Genomic DNA, 18,971 nt, shown 5'->3' on the forward strand with positions numbered 1-18,971 from the left:
ATTTACAATATTGTGTTAATTTCAGGTGTACAGCAAAGTGATTCAGTTTTATATGTATAATATATATTCATATATATATATATATATATACATATTCTTTTTCAGATTCTTTTCCATTATAGGCTATTATGAGCTATTAAGTATAGTTCCCTGTGCTATACAGTAGGTCCCTGCTGGTTATCTGTATGATATACAGTAGCATGTACATGTTAATCCCAAACTCCTAATTTATCACTCCCCCACCTTTCTCCTTTGGTAACTGTAAGTTTGTATTCTATGTCTGTGAGTCTATTTCTGTTTTGTAAATAAGTTAATTTGTATCGTTTTCTAGATTCTGCATATAAGGGACATCATATGATATTTTTCTTTCTCTGTCTGACTTACTTCAATTAGTATGATAGTCTCTAGGTCCATCCATGTTGCTGCAAATGACATTATTTCATTCTTTTTTATGGCTGAGTAATATTTCATTGTATATATATACCACATCTTCTCTATCCATTTATCTGTCAATGGACATTTAGGTTACTTCCATGTCTTGGCTATTGTAAATAGTGCTGCAATGAACACTGGGGTGCATGTATCTTTTCAAATTATAGTTTTCTCCAGGTATATGCCCAGGAGTGGGATCACTGTATCACATGGTAACTCTATTTTTAGTTTTTTAAGGAACCTCCATACTGTTCTCCATAGTGGCTGCACCAATTTACATTCTCATTAACAGTGTAGGAGGGTTCCTTTTTCTATACACCCACTCCAGCGTTTATTATCTGTAGACTTTTTGATGATGGCCATTCTGACCAGTGTGAGGTGATGCCTCATTGCAGTTTTGATTTGCACTTCTCTAACATTAACAACATTTCTTTGGAGAAATGTCTATTTAGATTTTCTGCCCAATTTTTGATTGGGTTGTTTGATTTTTTGATCTTGAGTTGTATGAGCTCAGTTCAAATAGTATTTATGAGGTAACTTCTGAGCCCACTGCCAAAGATATAGACAGAATTTAGACTTACTTCTTATTTCACGTAAGCATTCATTAAACATTTATTGAACACTTAAAATGTGTCAGACACAGACACCATGTTAATTGTTGGATAAATATCATGAACAATACAAGCATGGTTCCTGGTCTCATGTAATTTATATTTTGTCATGACAGTTAAAAATCCAATATGGTAAGCATAAGATAGCAATACAAGTAGGTCATAAAGGCTTGTCAAGTCAGTCTCAGCAGGAAAGAGATGGCATATCCAAAAACATAATTGAAGAGAATTTTTAAAAGATACTATTTACAGGGCTTCCCTGGTGGCGCAGTGGTTGAGAGTCCGCCTGCCGATGCAGGGGACACGGGTTCGTTCCCCGGTCCGGGAAGATCCCACATGCCATGGAGCGGCTAGGCCTGTGAGCCATGGCCGCTGAGCCTGCGCATCCGGAGCCTGTGCTCCGCAACGGGAGAGGCCACAACAGTGAGAGGCCCGCTTACCGCAGAAAAAAAAAAAAAAAAAAGATACTATTTACAAAGATGAATGGAGGTTTAAGAGAATCATTAGGGGATAAAGGAGCATCTAGGGACTGGCAATAGTAAAAGCTGTTCCCACCCCAAGGACTGAAGGGATAAGGAGAGGAAGCTCTTACTAGAATCTTGTAAGAACTAGCTAACAGCTCTCTTCTGTGGCTGATGTGAGGGGGAGGGACAGAAATAAATATCTCAGCCTCTCTCTCCTCCTGCCCTCCAGTCTCCTGCCAGTGCTTCCCACTGACCTAACCCAATAGGAAGAGAGAAGGCCAGGGATCCCACATGATGTGATCTGTAGAAGTCAGCCTCCTAGCCTCCCAGGATACAAGCTGAAGGAGAAGAGTAGAAAATAGATATGGAAGGGCTAACAGAGAAAAACTAGCATAGGAAGGGGACAAAGGTATTCCAGGAGAAGCAACAGCACCACAGCATAGACATGTGAAATGGTGGGACAGGAGCACCAATAGTGTAGGGCTAAGAGCCTACAGCCAGTATGGGTTGCAGCGGTAGGTTGGGTTAGGATGAGGTGGATCTTAAATGCCATGCTGAGGAGCTTAAACTTTCTCTTACTGTATATAGGGAAACATGGCCAAAGAGATCAAGGAATAACACAATTAGATTTGTGTTTTAGAAAATTAGATTTTCTTGGGGATAGAGTGGGATCTGGGGAGAGATGTTTCTGTTCCTAGACTGACTGAGGGCATAGGCAAGGAGAGAGGCAATGTCATTAGAAGTAAGAAGGGTCACACACTGTCTGGAAAACGCAGTGAAGGCCTTGTGTAAAATAGCTTCATTGTAGGATATACTTTCTTGTCCTTTCTTGAAATGTAAATAGAATCTTTTGTGAAACAGGGAAGAGCTGGCCTTGAAGCTACCTTTCTCCTGTTAATCACTTTCCTGGGAAGAAATGATGAATTGTGCTTTGTCCATATTCCATCAAAGATTGCTTCTGTAACCTTCCCTTAAACACATTCCCAAGAGTGGCCTCTTTCACTAAGATGAGGCCATTTTCCTTCTTTGTTTTTGTTGGAAATGTCCAAAAAGGAAATGCAGTTCCATTTCCTTCCTGTCCTAAGAGTCATTACGTATTAATAGAATATCTACATGTAGATAAGCTCTGGGTTTCTTTGTCCTACAGGAAGGCATCAAAGGGCACCGTGACTTTTAAAACAGTCCTTCAAGGTGGGTAAAGGTGGCCTTTAAAAAGAAATCATCACTTCTCAGAAATCACATTCGCTGAGAAGTTTTATTCATTCATCCAAGTTGACAGGCAGCAATGCCATGGGAAAGGATAAATGGCACTTTATATAACTCAATATGCAGGACACAATGAAGCACATGCAGGAACCAGGGCAGAGGACACTTGGGACATTCCCCAATGGGCTAGTATCCACTGACAAGCTTCTTAAGGGCAGGTATCATACCTAATCATATCATATTCTCAGATGCCCTAGCCAAGAGTAGTTGCTCAGAAATTGTTTTCAGAATGAACAGTACCTTTCTAGATGGTAGAAATAACCTATGCAAAGGTCCAGAGGCATGAGAGAGCATCATTCATGTAAAAAAATGCAAGTAATTTGATAAGACTGAAGAAAAGAGTATCTGTGGGGGAGGAGAGACTGGTGAAATATAAAGGAATAGAAGTAGTCAGAAATAGAATTGCCTTTGCCTTAAAATTCTATGGAGAACTTTATGGACTTGTTCTTATAGTTTTTGGAAAGCTATTGGATAGATTTGACTATGAAATGGTCATGTATAAGATATAGAAAGATTATTCTAACTAGTGTAAAGAATGAAACAGAGAGATGAAGTCTAGGGAGGAAGTTAATAAAATAGCCTGCTCTATGCCAGTGACAGTGAGAATGGAACTAAGTGTTTGGGTACGAACAATATATAGGACATATAGTGGATGGAATTATGATGATGTTTAGAAATAAATGATGAAGGTAAAGGAAAAAAGAAGGGTCAAAGGTGATTCTTACTTGACTTAATTCCTTGAGGAAAGAGACTATATTTGATTCATTCTTACATCTCTCATTGTAGTTATATCCTCTCTGGTGTGTAGACATAGTGGGCACTCAGGAAATATTTACTGCATGTTGATCGAGGGGCTTTGGAAAGGGCTCAGTGAGGGACAACTCCAGGAGCATGTCTGAAGCAGGAGGCTATGGATGGAGATGGTACAGGTGAATGACAGGTTAGGGCTGAGTTAGTAGTAGAAAATTGTGGAGAAAGTGCAAAATATCCCTGATGCCAACCAACTTTCTTTATCTTAGGGCCTTGAAATATCAGGTCCTGTTACCAGAGGAGCTAAAGAGTAGGATTCCTCACTTCAGATCCAGGAGTGACACCTGAGTTAACCCTTAGTGAATATTTGCTAGAAGAAAAAACTATGAATAAATACATGAGTGAAACCTAAAACTTCTTTGGAGTGATCAGGTATTGACTTATCAGGGAAATTACCCGTTTGACTCAGGCCCACTGCTACTCTGGAAAATACTGAAACATATCAAAATTATTTTTTAAATGAGATATTATGTCTAAAGTGACCAGCACAGTACCTGATTCATAGAAATATTCAATATCTGATATCTGTTGATATTACTTTATGATTTTGATTGAGAAATATATTTATAATATAAATCAGAAAGGATGGCTTCAGTGCAAAACAGAGTTTGAACCGAAACAAGATTTGGAGTTTTGACCCAATATCATATATAGGGTCACTTGTGATCATGAAGAAGCTACATACTTGAACATCTGTAAAAGACAAATGGTCCTGGAGTCTTTTCCCTTCCCCTAAAAATATTTCTGGGATTGTTTTCCTTTTATGGTGTCTTACCCTAAAATTTGGAGTCAGACAGAACTTGATATAAATCCCAGCTCTAATACTCCTAGACCTGGAACCTTTGAGTAAATGCATAACTTTTCCAAATCTCAATTTGTTTCTCCATAAAATGAGGATAATAATATCTGTATTATTGGGATATTAGGGATAAATGAGATAATCTCAGTAAAACACTTGGCAAAGTTCATGGATTATAGTAGTGTTTAACAATTTCAGCTTTCTTCCTGCTTTTTATTCTATTCAGACTTCGAACTGATTGACTAAAGCATATCTACATTATGGAGAGCAATCTGCAATCTGCTTTACCCCAAATTCAAATTTAAATGTTAATCTCATCCAAAAGCATACTTCAAGCTGATACATAAAATTAGCCATCACATTTGGTAATGTGAACTACTCCCAGTTTTGTGTGAACTTGGAGGCTTTTTCTGGCTGCTCCTTTCCAGTGGTTCTTTCCTTACCCTTGGGTAGTTTCCAGATACATGGACTGCTCTGTACTCAACAGAATATCCAAAAGGACCCTGTGAACTCTAGCAACTTTGGCCTCTCTAATCTCCCAAATTCATTCTCAACTCAGGGGCATCCCTAGGACTCACTTTGTTTCACCTATCTATGCTGTGGCCTGGAAACTCTTTAGATGGTAAACTGGGTAATCATAGGGTCACCTTGTTTGTTTACTCTCTCTCAGACATCACTGTCATTTCTTGCCTGTTTTCCAATATCTGAAAACTGTTGTTTCATATGGGTTTTTTTTCAGTTTTATAGTTGTTTAAGGCAAGAGGTTAAATCTATACCCTACTACATCATTTGGCCAAAAGTAGAAATTCCCCTTTATAAGATTTTCTTTGTAAAAAAGATTATGCTACTACAGATAGTTTTTAAAAGCTGGCCTCTTGATGAGTTCTGAAGATATCTAAAGGTGATAATGGGATATTCATTAAATTTGGTTACCACCTCACAGATCTTTCTGGAACAAAGAATAGTATTGGCTTCAGTAAACTCTTCTATGCCGCTAATTTCTGAGACTGTGAATAACTTATCACAACTTAACCTCAATTTTTCTATATATAGAATGGTAATTTAATAGTACCTGGGAAAATACCTAGTACATAGAATACTTAAAAATCTTAGCATGACTGAAAGGACCCACAGGTTGTTGGGTTAAGTTGGAGACAGGCAGAGCCAGGAGTGTGTTCCAGGGCTTAGTACATTTTCCTGGAGAAAGGAAGCCTAACTTTGTGATTCAAAGTCCAGGCTTTATAGTCATGGAGACCTGGGTATTGAAAAGTTACTGAATCCTTAGTTTCATCTGGAAAAAAAGAGATAATATTAGTACCTTCCTCATAGAATTAATGGGAGGATAAAATGTGAAATGTGTATAAAATACTTTATACATGGATACTTTATAATTGGAGATTAAACTCATACATTTTTGGTGGGGATGTAAAATGGTATAGCCACTATGAAAAACAGTTTGGTGGTTCCTTAATAAGTTAAACTTAGAATTACTATATGATGCAATAATTCTACTCCTAGATATATACCTAAAATAATTGAACAGGTGTTTGAGCAAAAACTTGTGCACAAAAGTTCATAGCAGCTCTCTTCACAATAGCCAAAAGGTAGAAACAATCCAAATGTCCATCAGCAGATGAATGGATAAACAAAATGTAGCATATCCACACAGTGGAATATTATTCAGTCATAAAAAGGAATGACAGACTGTATATGCTACAACATGAATGAAACTTGAAAACATTATGCTAAGTGAAGGAAGCTTGAAATGAAAGACCACATATTGCATGACTTCATGTATATGAAATGTCCAGAATAGGCAAATCCAAAGAGACAAAAAGCAGATTAATGGTTTCCCAGGGATGGGAGAGGGGGGAATGCAGAGTCACTGTTTAACAGATAAAGGATTTACTTTTGTGGTGATGAAAATATTCCAGAACTAGATACTAATGATGGTTGTATAACATTGTGAATATATTAAATGACATGGAATTGTACAACTTAAAATGGTTAAAATGGTAAATTTTATGTTATTTGTATTTTATCACAATAAAAGCATAAAAGGTTAATTAATAAGAGTTTATATTTTTTCCCTAAGAACATATTCCTAAGAACATATACTGCTAGGGTCATATCCATACAGTCCCTTAAGCCTTTGGCTTGCATGTGATAGTGGATCTTTAGAACGTGTTTTGCTCCTGCCCAAGCTTGGTTCTCTCAGCCAGTGACATCCACTGGACTTTTTATTATTAGACATTAACCATACTGTCCCGTGCTGGACGTGGGTGGTTCCCAGAGGGCGCTATGCCAGTAGAGAAATTACAAATGATCATGCATGCCAAAGCCCAGCATTCTAAAAGGTATAAATGTCTGTCTTTATGCCTCACCCAGCTTGTCTCCGTCGTGCCATGCCAAGTAGGATGTCAGTTTTCACTCAGAGCTTCCTGGCTCCAGTCTGCTTTTTGCTATAGCTCAGTCCATTTGCTTTTGCAAAAACTTTGGCTCAGCTGTAGCCACATGAGAACGTTTCCATGTCTAAAAACCTTGGCAAGCCTATTATCTAGTAAATTTGAAAAGCAGCAGGAAGAACGAGGTCAGGTTGAGCCTAGATAGGAATGATATAGGTGTCTATTCATTCAATAGACATTTTGAGCATTACCTTTTTGTAGAAATTGTGCTAGGCACAGTAGGAGATAAGAAGAGGAAAAAATAACCATTCGTTCACTCATCATTCACTCATGCTCTCATCAATCTAATATTTATTGATCTAATACAATTGCCTTTGGTCCTAGGGATATAGCTGTGACTAAGACACACATAATTTCTGTTTTTAAGGAGCCCAGAGGAGGAAGGAATTCATCTTTTCTGGAAGGCTGAGGGAAAATTTCCTAGAGGCAATGATATTTGAGTTGAGCATTGAAAGTTGAGTTGAATTACCACTGCTGATGGAGAAGGGAGTGACTATATTGGAGAGTCTATGCATGGGAACCATAGGGGACTGCAAATACTTAAAATCTGTGTCTTTACTTCCAACTGCTAAAAAATGCTTTCTCTTGGTACTTTTGTTTATTGTCTCATTCAATTATCTTTAACAACATTGTGGGTTTTTATCATCTTTGTTTTATACACAAAGGTTCAATGAGGTTCAGTAATTTATTCATGGTCTACTAGCCAGTAAGTGACAGAGCTAGGATTCAACTCCAGATCTCCCTGAGGCCAAAGTCCATGCTCTTTTTACTATCTTGCTCCACTTCCCTATAAAGTGAGTACACATTTATAATATCATGTGATAATTACTATAAGGCATGCAGCTCTCTACGAATGTTCTCTTTTAGAGGACAAACAATCTAAACTGAGAGTGACTGAAAAAAGTTTAATGAGTAGGATGATATTCAAAATGTAAAGATGAGTAGTAAATTTGTGTGTGTGTGTGTGTGTGTGTGTGTGTGTGTGTCGGGTGGTGGGTGAGTGTGAGTTTCCAGGAGAAGATGTAACACATACAAAGACCTTGAGGCATGAAGGAATCAACAGCTGTCTGGCAGGCTCAGGGCTTTATATGGCTTCTGCTTTGCCATGGTGTGTGCACAATCTATAAATTATTTCATAGGAGCTGATATGTCTCCATTTTTATTAAACAGAAGAGACATTGTTTTACTCATCCACTCCCACCCCTCACCTCTTGTGAATAGGATGTGGCCAGACAGAAAGAAATCAAATTATTTTTTCAACATGAGCCCAGCCTGAACAGAACTCATTTGCAGTGTTAACACTCTGATCTGTCTGCTCTCACCACCCCACCACCTCGCTCACTTGATGGAATGAATATTGGAGGGGACAGGGGAAGAATCTCAGAAAAAGAAAGCTGTGACAAATTCTAAGTCAATGTAATAAATCAGGAGGATTTTTCAAGGGAAATAAAAAGTGTCATTTATGACGGTTATAACTCCTACACCCACTAAGATTCTTTTACTGGTGTAGTTTAGATTCTCCCATGGTAGATAAAATTATTACTTGATCTGTCAAAATGGAGGGACAATTTTTTTTTTCCTCCTTCATGCAAGCGTCTTATTTTAAGCAGCCAATTTTATTATTTCCTGCCCTCTCTCTGTGCTGGTGAAAACAGAGAAAACAAAGACAATCTGTTTTTAAAAATTGCATCAAGGAATTGAAATAGAGGGTAGTGGCACAAGCCATGGAAAATCAGTAATTACCCACAGGAATTTCTAGGAAAAATAAACATGTGTCTGTATTTGAAGAGTTATTACTTCTGTTTCACAGGGGGTATGAGTTATAATGAAAATGATAATGATTATTATAAATATAATAATAAATAAATGACTACTATTGCTTGAACTTCTACACTGTGCCAGATATTATAATAGGTTGTTTTTAGATGTTATCTCATTGACCCCTTCAAATAGCACTGTATATTATTATTATTATGCTATTATTATTACTATGATTTCCATGGTACAGATGAGGCCCAGAAGTTTGAACTGATGTGCACAAATCCCCATACTACTAAATGGCGGAGGCAGATTTCAAACTCAGCATTCTCTGACTTCAAAACCAATGCTGTTTCTTCAATGTCTCTGAGCTACGGCCTGATATCTCAGAGACACTGTTAGGAAAATAATTCTTTATGTTGTTGGTAGTTTAGTTTTATAAGTGATTTAAGTCTACTCTCTCATTTGACCTACATAGAAACCCCAATCTAATAATAATTACCAGCAATAATTCTTGTCATTCATATTAAAATATTAACAATGAAATAAGTACCATTTATGCTTATCATTTATAGAGTACTTACTAGGTGTCAGACGTTGGCTAACCACTTTACACGCATGAGTTTACAGCCATCTAGTACAATAGGTGCAGTGTACTGGTTAAGAACACATGAACTGGTGTCAGGGCACTGAGTTGGACTCCTTGGCTCTACTGCTTGTCACCTATTTGAGCTTTTGAACAATTAGGTAATATCTCTGCCTTAGCACTTGGGTCAAGTACTAGTATTACATGGAGGTTTTGAAGATTGAATTAGATAACCCTAAAGTGCTTAGCACATAGTAAGTACTCTATAAATAATACTTATATCTGTAAAACAGATAAGAAAATTGAAGATTATAGAGATTATAGGAATTAGAGAAACCGCAAAATCTCAAAAGTAGTCAAGGGGTAGAGCTGAAATTAGAATGCAGGTCAGCCTGGCCCACAGTTTCTCCTCTTAACCCTACCATCAACAAGCACTAAGTACATTCATTATGTGTGTTTTAAAATATAAATCCTTTTTAATGTGAATGGTCTCCCATTAACCAATCTGTTATACATTATAAAAGCACCCAGTTTCCCATACAACCTCACAGACTCACAACTCTCTGCCTTTGCTCAACTCTTTTTATCTGCCTGCAGTAGTTTCCCCCTACTTGTCTAATTTATTTGTCATTCAGGATTCAGTGTGAAGCATCATAGCCTCCAGAAAGGATTCCAGGTGGATTAGGTAGTCTACCTCTTCATATTCATAGTCCACCGCCCCACACATTTGCCTCAAGTATGGTACTATAGTTAATTGTAATTTTATATTGTTTATGCATAGTTATGAGCTCTTTGAGGACAAGAATCATCATATCTTATTCTTCTCTTTTTCTCTAGTATATAACAGAGTGCCTGTCACATAATGAGTGTCTCATATATATTTTTTTTTAATGAATGAATGAATGAACTAATGAATAAAAATAATTTTTCTGAGGGTTCTAACCAACTTTATAGAATATGTGATGAAATGTTCTTTCTTTTTGTGAGACTATTGAGCAAGTAATTGTTTTAAATACCTGGTAAGAATTAAGACAAAAGGTAAAGAGAACTTCAAATATATTCACTTATATACACCCATAACTCCCCACCTCCCCCCACCACCTTCCCAGTGGCAATCTTCTAAATACAGATTATAGTAATTTAGTTTCAAACAACTCATTTTCAGCATCTGACGTGTTCATTAACCCCAGGTAAGGAAATTATTGTGGTACATTAATTTTTCACCAGAAAAGACATTTGTCATCTGTGCAAGTATCATTAGTGCTTGCTACAAAGATGGAAATGACACAACCGTCTCTGCCAATTGAAGAACACAGTAGAATTTTAAACAGTATCAGCTGAGTTCTCTAGACCAGCCAATGCTGTGTACTTTTAGGACCCTCATTAGACAAGGCTCATGTGACATCAGAAAGAACCTGATTTATGAAGCGATCAGAGTAATATACACTTCTTGGGAAATGAGGATATGAGTGCCATATTTATTATTTATTTTCCTCTTACCTATCTGACTGTCATTTCTCTGTCACCTTTATTTGCCTTAAGAAGTCCTTGAATTTTTGTGTTTCCCAAGGCTTGTCTTTAGTCCTCTACTCTTCTTACTTTGTACTCTTTCCCGCTCTGATGGGTCACATACCATCTATATGCTAATGACTTTCATCTTCATCTCCAGGCAGGCTCTCTCTCCTGAGCTCCAGAACCTTATATGCAGCTGCAAACTGTCTAGACAGATATACTAGAAACGGTCCCAGACACCTCAAATTCAGGATGTCTAAAATTTTGCTCATTATTTTCCTCTAACTCCAGACCTGATCATCCTAAAATGAATGTTGAAAGGACATTTGCTCGTCTCAAAATTTCACCTAAGTCCTTATTAGTTATCTATTTTATATACAGTACTGTTTATGTGTCAATCCCAATCTTCTAATTTATCCATCCCTCCCCCACCCCCCGGTAACCATAAGTTTATTTTCTACATCTGTAACTCTATTTCTGTTTTGTAGATAAGTTCATTTGTAGCCTTATTTTTAGATTCCACATATAAGTGATATATGATATTTGTCTTTCTCTGTCTGACTTCACTCAGTATGTCAATCTCTAGGGCCATCCATGTAGCTGCAAACAGGGAACTCTACTCAATACTCTGTAATGGCCTATATGAGAAAAGAATCTAAAAAAGAGTGGATATATATATATATATATTTTTAAAAAAGATTCACTTTGCTGTATACCTGAAACTAACATAACATCGTAAATCAACTATACCCCAATAAAAATTTTAAAAAAATTAAAAAAATTTCACCTAGGTTCCAAAGGTGACTACATATGCAGTAAGTATGCCCACATTCTAAAGAAGGGCTGCTAGATACCTACCTTTAGGACCTGCAAATGGTGCCTGAATTGATTCTGAGACCTTCACCTCATCATCTGTTTCCAGACTATATAAAGATAAGAATAGAAATTCAGAGCAGAGTCACTGAAGAAATAAGTTGCTGGAGAAGCATCCTAGGCAAGTGAGATAGAGCCTAGGAGACTCTGTGAGACAGAGAATGTGGGAGTGCCTGCACAGAGAGAATTCTGTCTTCTCATTCCCTGGCCTGAAGCTTGCTGGGCTGCAGAAAATTTTTAGCCCCTCTTAGACTGGCAAAGTATGGTTCGAATTCTTTGGAGAGTTTTACATGTATACCAGGGTTTGGGAACATATGGGAACATAAATGTTAATGCTTACTTTTTGCTTCAGAATTAGGAGTTTGGGAAGCTGGCTAGAGTAACTTGTGAAGGTGGGTGAGGAGAGAGGCAGAAGGGCATTCTGATTTCCACTAGTTTTGTGGGGGCAGGAAAACGTGAATTTCTCATGAGCCAAGTGAAAAATCTGGGAGCCAGATTACAACAGCACCGTTTATGGGAGATAGTTAGGACTTGGGTAGATTGGATGTGGGAGGACGTCAAGAAGGAAGAGTCAAGGGTTTTTCTCTCTATTTTTTTTTTCTCTGGAGCATCTGGGTGGAAGGAAGTGCCATGGGGAAATGGAGAAGGAATGAGACAGGCCAAGGTTGGAGATAAACTTTAAAAATCATCAACATAAATATGGCATTTGAAACCATGAGACTGGATGAAATCAACTAAGGAAATACAGAAGAGGAGTGAGTAATGGGGGTGTGTGTGTGTGTGTGAGTGTGTGTGTGTGTTTGTGTGTGTGTAGGGGGACTTAATTATTTGTTTCCTTTCCCATGCAATGGTGAATAAGTGTATCTTTTTTAGAGGGTTATTTTGAGTTAAATTGATTTGGCACATTTGAAAGTGCCTTACAATATAAACAGGATTTTTAAAAAAATGTTTCTTAATTCTGAGTTAGGCTCTGTGATGGAGGAGTGATAGACAAGGATAGAGAGCTAGGTGGAGATCAGTAAGGAATGATGATGGCTCTTAAAGGGACTTTAAAAATTAAAACCTTTTTAAAAATCATTAAAGTAAATTAACATATTCATTTTAGAATATTGAAAAAAATCCACTGAGAAGAAGAAACCAGCATCCAAATACAACCACAATAACATGTTGATTCATCTGATCCCAGTATTTTTTCTATATTTTCTTTCTTTATTTTTTTTTAATAATCTGTGTTCATACTGTGTAAAGCTGTACTAATTGTTGATGTGTAATAGAGAGGTGGCCTTTACTCTGAATTGGAAGGTACCTACTGAGCTGTCTTGAGTATGTTCAGAAACTGGTTGGCAGTTGTTCTTTCATTCACTTGTGTACACACAGACACCTACATGCTACCTTTTAAAAACCTGTTGTAATAAAAATGTGACACAGTCTGTGTCTCTCGGAAATATCATATGCTTAGAATTTTTAATTAAATTCACCAACTTTCTCCCTACTTGTCATAATCATCATTTTCATCATCAATAATTATAATGAACACAGAAAATTATAAACAGCCAGGAGAGGACCAATTAGTGGACACACAGAATTAATTTGAATTCTGCTATTCTACTATGTGTTTTAGTTTGTTAGCTCATTTAATTCTTCTGGCATCTCTATGAGGTTGTTTTACAGATAAGAAAACTGAGGAATGAAGAAGCTGTGTCTTTTCTAAAGTTGTAAACTAACTAATAGTGGAACCTGTATTCTAAAACAGGGTTCTCTGACTCCAGAGCCTATGTGGTTTTCCACTTTGCTAGGATCTTTTCAGAGTGACTTAAAAAGTGTTGATTATTCCAGACCAAGGCACCAAAAAAAGCTGTTGGTCTTGGGAGAAAAAACATCCTGATGGAAAGGAGATTCATAGCTTAGTCCAAGTGGCTAATATAAGCCAGTTCTTTTGGCAACCTCTACTGCATCTGCCCCACAAGGGCATAGTGCATGCTGGCATGTGTCAGGCTCTCTCTTGGGGAGCCATTAGCACATAGAGTGACCAGCCATCTCCATTTGCATGGGATTGCCCTGATTTTAGCACTGGAAGCCCCATGTTCTGGGAAACCTGTCAGTGCTGGGAAAACTGGAACAATTGGTCACTCTAAGCATGCCAAAAATACATGACAGTGAGTGGAATAGGAGCATGGAAGCCAGAACCTGTGAGACATGACCCTTTCCCAGGGTGAGGAAGGAAAGTAGCAGTGTTTTACTCTTTGAGCTGGTCTGGGTGATGCCAGCACCTGATCAATCCTGTGATAACATGGAGAGACAGTGTCAACCTTGCCTCTGACTTTTTGTCCCCAGTGTCTTCAGTGCTAGCAGTGGAGGCAAATTGATCCCTGGAAGAACAAGAGGACAACTTTTGATTGGCTGGAAAGATGATTTAATCTCTGTGTCCCTAACATCAAGCCCAGTTCCTGCCACAGGGTAGGCATTTAGTTTCAGTGTTTTGTTTTTTGCCTTATTTGCTTTGATTTTTGAGTTAATGTCCTTTTTGGAAACCATTTACTAAACATGCATCACATGCCAGTGATTGTATGAATAACTCTTACATACTTTATTATGTCTAATCATTACTTTAGACCTGTGAGGTAAACAGTATTTGTTTTGTTTTGTTTTATAAATGAAGTAACTAAGACTTGCCAGTAATCTCACAGCTAATAAGTGCCAGAGCTTCTGTTTATGCATCAATCTTCTGACTGCAGTCCAGTTCCTGGAAGAAAACCTCAGACCTCCCAAAAGGCAAGAAACTCCCCACGTACCTGTGTAGGGGAAAAGACAAAAGAATAAACAGAGACAAAAGAATAGGGACGGAACCTGCACCAGTGGAAGGGAGCCATGAAGGAGGAAAGGTATCCACACACTAGGAAGCCCCTTCGCGGGCGGAGACTGCGGGTGGCGGAGGGAGGAAGCTTCGGAGCCGCGGAGGAGAGTGCAGCCACAGGGGTGCGGGGGGCAAAGCGGAGAGATTTCCGCACAGAGGGTCCGCGCCAACCAGCACTTACCAGCCCGAGAGGCTTGTCTCCTCACCCACCGGGGCGGGCGGGTCTGGGAGCTGAGGCCCGGGCTTTGGTCGGAGGGCAAGGAGAGGACAGGGGTTGTCGGGGTGAACACAGCCTGAAGGGGTTAGTGCACCACGGCTAGCCGAAGGGAGTCCGGGAAAAAGTCTGGACCTGCCAAAGAGGCAAGAGACTTTTTCTTCCCTCTTTGTTTCCTGGTGCGTGAGGAGAGGGGATTAAGAGCACTGCTTAAAGAAGCTCCAGAGACGGGCGCGAGCCGCGGCTAACAGCGCGGACCTCAGAGATGGGCATGAGATGCTAAGGCTGTTGCTGCCGCCACCAAGAAGCCTGTGTGCAAGCACAGGTCACTATCCACACCTCCCTTCCAGGGAGCCTGCGCAGCCCGCCACTGCCAGGGTCCCGTGAACCAGGGACAACTTTCCTGGGAGAACGCACGGCGTGCCTCAGGCTGGTGCAACGTCACACCGGCCTCTGCCGCTGCAGGCTCACCCTGCACTCCTTACCCCTCCCTACCCCCGGTCTGAGTGAGCCGGAGCCCCCGAATCAGCGGCTCCTTTAACCCCGTCCTGTCTGAGCAAAGAACAGACGCCCTCGGGTGACCTACACGCAGAGGCGGGCCCAAATCCAAAGCTGAACCCTGAGAGCAGTATGAACAAAGAACAGAAAGGAAAATCTCTTCCAGCAGCTTCAGGAGCAGCAGATTAAAGCTCCACAATCAACTTGATGTACCCTGCATCTGTGGAATACATGAATAGACAATGAATCATCCCAAATTGAGGAGGTGGACTTCGAGAGCAACATATGTTATTTTTTCCCCTTTTCCTCTTTTTGTGTGTATGTGTATGCTTCTGTGTGAGATTTTGTCTGTATAGCTTTGCTTTCACCATTTGTCCTAGGGTTTTATCTGTCCATTGTTATTTTTTTTTTTTACTTTTTTATAAACATTTTTCTTAATAATTATTTTTTTATTTTAATAACTTTATTTCATTTTACCTAACTTTATTTTCTTTTATCCTCTTTCTTTCTTTCTTCCTTTCTACTTTTTCTCCCTTTTATTCTGAGCCATGCGGATGAAAGTCTCTTGGTGCTGCAGCCAGGAGTCAGTGCTGTGCCTCTGAGGAGGGAGAGCCAACTTCAGGACACTGGTCCACAAGACACCTCCCAGCTCCATGTAATATCAAATGGCGAAAATCTCCCAGAGATCTCCATCTCAACACCAACACCCAGCTTCACTCAACGACCAGCAAGCTACAGTGCTGGACACCCTATGCCAAACAACTAGCAAGACAGGAACACAACACCATCCATTAGCAGAGAGGCTGCCTAAAATCATAATAAGTTCACAGACACCCCAAAACACATCACCAGACGTGGACCTGCCCACCAGAAAGACAAGATCCAGCCTCATCCACTGGAACACAGGCACCAGTCCCCTCTACCAGGAAGCCTACACAACCCACTGAACCAACCTTAGCCACTGGGGACAGACACCAAAAACAATGGGAACTAAGAACCTGCGTCCTGCAAAAAGGAGACCCCAAACACAGTAAGATAAGCAAAATGAGAAGACAGAAAAACACACATTAGAAGAAGGAGCAAGATAAAAACCCACCAGACCTAACAAATGAAGAGGAAATAGGCAGTCTACATGAAAAAGAATTCAGAATAATGATAGTAAAGATGATCCAAAATCTTGGAAATAGAATAGACAAAATGCAAGAAACATTTAACAAGGACCTAGAAGAACTAAAGATGAAACAAGCAATGATGAACAACACAATAAATGATATTAAAAATACTCTAGAAGGGATCATTAGCAGAATAACTGAGGCAGAAGAACGGATAAGTGACCTGGAAGATAAAATAGTGGATATAACAACTGCAGAGCAGAATAAAGAAAAAAGAATGAAAAGAACTGAGGACAGTCTCAGACACCTCTGGGACAACATTAAATGCACCATCATTCGAATTATAGGGGTTCCAGAAGAAGAAGAGAAAAAGAAATGGACTGAGAAAATATTTGAAGAGATTATAGTTGAAAACTCCCCTAATATCGGAAAGGAAATAGTTAATCAAGTCCAGGAAACACAGAGAGTCCCATATAGGATAAATCCAAGGAGAAACACGCCTAGACACATATTAATCAAACTGTCAAAAATTAAATACAAAGAAAACATATTAAAAGCAGCAAGGGAAAAACAACAAATAACACACAAGGGAATCCCCATAAGGTTAACAGCTGATCTTTCAGCAGAAACTCTGCAAGCCAGAAGGAACTGGCAGGACATATTTAAAGTGATGAAGGAGAAAAACCTGCAACCAAGATTACCCAGCAAGGAGTAGAGTAATGAGATCATTCAGATTTGATGGAGAAATTAAAACCTTTACAGACAAGCAAAAGCTGAGAGAGTTCAGCACCACCAAGCCAGCTTTACAACAAATGCAAAAGGATTTTCTCTAGGCAAGAAACACAAGACAAGGAAAAGACCTACAATAACAAACCCAAAACAATTAAGAAAATGGGAATAGGAACATACATATCGATAATTACCTTAAATGTAAATGGATTAAATGCTCCCACCAAAAGACACAGATTGGCTGAATGGATACAAAAACAGGATCCATATATATGCTGTCTACAAGAGACCCACTTCAGACCTAGAGACACATACAGACTGAAAGTGAGAGGATGGAAAAAGATACTCCATGCAAATGGAAACCAAAAGAAAGCTGGAGTAGCAATTCTCATGTCAGACAAAATAGACTTTAATATAAAGAATATTACAGGGGACAAAGAAGGACACTACATAATGATCAAGGGATCAATCCAAGAAGAAGATTTAACAATTGTAAATATTTATGCAATCGACATAGGAGCACCTCAATACATAAGGCAAATACTAACAGCCATAAAAGGGGAAATCAACAGTAACACATTCATAGTAGGGGACTTTAACACCCCGCTTTCACCAATGGACGGATCATCCAAAATGAAAATAAATAAAGAAACACAATATTTAAATGATACATTAAACAAGATGGACTTAATTGATATGTATAGGACATTCCATCCAAAATCAACAGAATACACATTTTTCTCAAGTGCTCATGGAACATTCTGTGGATAGATCATATCCTGGGTCACAAATCAAGCCTTGGTACATTTAAGAAAATTGAAATTGTATCAAGTATCTTTTCCGACCACAATGCTATGAGACTAGATATCAATTACAGGACAAGATCTGTAAAAAATACAAACACATGGAGGCTAAACAATACACTACTTAATAACGAAGTGATCACTGAAGAAATCAAAGAGGAAATAAGAAAAACCTAGAAACAATTGACAAAGGAGACACAACGACCCAAAACATATGGGATGCAGCAAAAGCAGTTCTAAGAGGGAAGATTATAACAATAAAATCCTACCTTAAGAAACCAGGAAACATCTCGAATAACAACCTAACCTTGCACCTCAAGCAATTAGAGAAAGAAGAACAAAAAAAGCCCAAAGTTAGCAGAAGGAAAGAAATCATAAAGATCAGATCAGAAATAAATGAAAAAGAAATGAAGGAAACGATAGCAAAGATCAATAAAACTAAAAGCTGGTTCCTTGAGAAGATAAACAAAATTGATACACCATTAGCCAGACTCATCAAGAAAAAAAGGGAGAAGACTCAAATCAATAGAATTAGAAATGAAAAAGAAGTAACAACTGAAACTGCAGAAATACAAAAGATCATGATAGATTACTACAAGCAACTCTATTCCATAAAACGGACAACCTGGAAGAAATGGACAAATTCTTAGAAATGCACAACCTGTGGAGACTGAACCAGGAAGAAATAGAAAATATGAACAAAAAAATCACAGCACTGAAATTGACACTGTGATTAAAAATCTTCCAACAAACAAAAGCCCAGGACAAGATGGATTCACAGGTGAATTCTATCAAACATTTAGAGAAGAGCTAACACCTATCTTTCTCAAACTCTTCCAAAATACAGCAGAGGGAGGAACACTCCCAAACTCATTCTATGAGGCCACCATCACCCTGATACCAAAACCAAACAAGGATGTCACAAAGGAAGAAAACTACAAGCCAATACCACTGATGAACATAGATGCAAAAATCCTCAACAAAATACTAGCAAACAGATTCCAACAGCACATTAAAAGGATCATACACCATGATCAAGTGGGGTTTATTCCAGGAATGCAAGGATTCTTCAATATACACAAATCAATCAATGTGATACACCATATTAACAAATTGAAGGCGAAAAACCATATGCTCATCTCAATAGATGCAGAGAAACCTTTTGACAAAATTCAACACCAATTT

The 18,971-nt window shown here is 38.6% G+C and overlaps 1 protein-coding gene and 1 long non-coding RNA gene across 3 annotated transcripts in view; one reads left to right on the forward strand and one right to left on the reverse strand.

Moving 5' to 3' along the window:
* LOC309957973 overlaps nucleotides 1-15,953 on the reverse strand; it is a 624,415-nt gene extending 608,462 nt beyond the window's left edge. The window contains exon 1 of the long non-coding RNA XR_014325996.1: nucleotides 15,667-15,953. This is a non-coding gene — a long non-coding RNA (uncharacterized lncRNA). The remainder of the gene's footprint in view (nucleotides 1-15,666) is intronic.
* AGBL4 (AGBL carboxypeptidase 4) overlaps nucleotides 1-18,971 on the forward strand; it is a gene marked incomplete at both ends in the record, with an annotated part of 1,417,540 nt that overhangs the window by 533,901 nt on the left and 864,668 nt on the right. The window lies entirely within an intron of this gene.

The sequence above is a fragment of the Leucopleurus acutus genome (genome assembly GCF_964270905.1).
Source record: "Leucopleurus acutus genome assembly, chromosome: 2".
NCBI classification, from domain to species: Eukaryota; Metazoa; Chordata; class Mammalia; order Artiodactyla; family Delphinidae; genus Leucopleurus; species Leucopleurus acutus.